Source organism: Pinus tabuliformis, chromosome 4_1, assembly GCF_031772625.1.
Source record: "Pinus tabuliformis cultivar Carrire ecotype Pingquan chromosome 4_1, CPIR1, whole genome shotgun sequence".
In the NCBI taxonomy this organism is placed as follows: Eukaryota; Viridiplantae; Streptophyta; class Pinopsida; order Pinales; family Pinaceae; genus Pinus; species Pinus tabuliformis.
Window position 1 is genome coordinate 790,412,988 of NC_142303.1, and position 2,730 is coordinate 790,415,717.

Genomic DNA, 2,730 nt, shown 5'->3' on the forward strand with positions numbered 1-2,730 from the left:
AGCTAGTTTGATCATGATTTTAAATATGTAACAATAAATGTATATGGTTGACCATGTTCACTAGGGTTGAACATAGTAGACTTTGTTGATTATGGTTGACTATGATTATATTATTATAAATACTATATTATCAAGTTAATATTATTAACGTATAAAAAAATTAATTTATTAATTTATCAAGTTAATATTATTAAGTTATAAGATTGTTCTCATAAAATTCTTCCCCTTGTTATTAGCGTACCTTTCATATATGTACTTTTACCAAGCATATATCTCAAATATCCTCTAGGAAAACTCGTCTTTAACATTTTTGGCATTTTTTATATCTTCCCACTAGATATCAACTTTTCCTACAAAACCAAAAGTGGCTACCCTTGCCTTCATATTTTAGAGTAATTAGGAACCCTGAAATATTTATTCCTTCCTAGTAACCATACTTCCACTTCGTCAACATTGAGTCACCTCTCCATAAGATTTAGGAGGTTTTTCCTTCTTAAATTCATCTTGCAACAATTCTTTTTCTTTCCTTTTTTGTTGACAATATCTCTTAATTGCAACGCAGGACAATTTCTCACAACTTCTTATCCTCTTCTCTGAAATACTTAGTGGAGCATCACCTCTCATTGTGTCCTTAATTGACTGCCTTTGTATTTTCTTAGAGTTACTTCCTTCTACACCATCAATCTTCAATTCATGCTTCCAAAGTCCTGATGAGACTTTCCTGTATTTATATTTTCCTCGTTGGATGGCAACTAGCTCATGTTACCTCTGCCTTTGCAAGTATTATAGGCTTTGTATTATAACTGCATTGACATCAAATTGCGAATTGGTAGGAAACATCACTTGAAAAGATCTATTCCCAGTTAAAGCCATATTCATTTGTATAAAGTAGTGTATAACATATCTAACATACTTAGGAGTATAGGTCATTATGCATTGACTGAAAAATCATGAAAAGAGCCAAGTGAAGACTTGATATGTCTAATCAATCATGGATATATCAATTTTGGAAGGATTAACTGGTCTGCTAGAAGGTTGAGCTAGAAAATTCTTCAGTGAATTTATTCCACCACCCTAAGAGTCTAAGAAGGGGAAACTAACCAATTCTTGAAAAAAAAGTATACTTTAACCTTTATATCTAAATAAACTTGAAGAATTTGTTGTAGGTAAAATTAAATGCTCTTGATCTAAATTGAGAAAGAAAAATTCAAAATATATGGAAATCTTAAACACCCACAAAATAATTTAAATGAAGACTACCCAAATCATAGTTTCCCTTTTGTTGTACATAATTTCTTGATGCAATTAATGGTGTTGTATAACAAATGCTAATTACTGTGGAGAAATATGTTAAAAGGATAACTTTGCATTGTTTTATAGAAAACTCTACAATATTATAGTAAACTCGCCTAGCTAGTCAAATAAAGTTGTAAATAGACATAAAATTGCTTTATCCTCATAAAAACTACTTAACTAACCTAAGACGAGTCCTAAGAATCCTATTTTCACACAAGAAAGGAGTTATGTCATGGGATTTACCTTTTTATAGGAAAAGTTAATAAATGCAAATATTGAAATTTTCAAACAACAATTTATAAGTGGATGATAAAATAGGAAATATGGTTAATAAAATAAAATAAAATGTTTCTTGGAGTCCTTTGGATGGACCCTCCTCAGTATGCTAAAGAAACTAAGAAAATCAACAATAGTAGAATAAACCGAGAACTCTCTCCATCAACATGAGAAAAATGAATACATGCTTACAAGGTTTGAAATTATTTGAGACTAAAACCAGCTTATAAAAAACAAATGAACTAAGTACTCTAAGGTTGAAGTCCTAAATTTATGCATGCAGGGAGGAATAGTCCCACATAGGTGGGGTGGAATCCCTCCAATATCCCCAAAAGTACGGGGAATTTTTCTCTTGGAGTTAATGTGATAACAAATTTGATGTTCAATTGGAATGTGCTCTTGAGTAACTTGATCAACTTTAGTTTAAGTGCTAGAAATATCAGGAGTAGGATCCCCATTTCATTACAATGCTACTGGTGAAAGGTTTTTCACAATATCCTGCCATATCCAATGCACTCTTTGTACCAAAAACAACAAAACATAGGTTTTTTTTTTGCATTATTACCATTAATTCATGAAGAAAGACTTTTAGTAACTTACATTTTTTCTATTATAAACAAATCTCCTATAACCCTTTAGTGAATACATCTTTCGTCATCTCCCACGGGTGGGATAGCTGATACTTTTGCGATGATAAATTTTTAAAAATTTCAACAATAATATAAATTAAAAAGTTCCATATTGCACATTTTTCTCAATCCCTTCTTCTTCTGAGCCTCACCCTCCAAAAGTGGTTATATGTCGGCCAAAATCCGTGTAGTGATACGTCGATGGTTTCAACATCTTTATTTATATATTGGATTTAGATGATCCAATCACATGAGAAAGACGGCAGCGAGTAGTTAGAAGGTTTGTTTTTTCAGTTCGATTAGCTTGATTGGTCTTACAGGAGAAGAATAACAGTGAAGTAGAAGTACTTTGTCATGGCAGCGAATTCTGGGAAATCGGTGAAGAACGTGCAGTTCAATGAGGAGGCGATATCTAATAAACAAGTAGCAGCGGGAGAATTGGAAGCATATTCCATTTATGTAGCTAATGTTGACTACGGGTGCACAGAGGAGGAGTTAAAGGCACATTTCGAGAAGTGCGGGAGAGTGA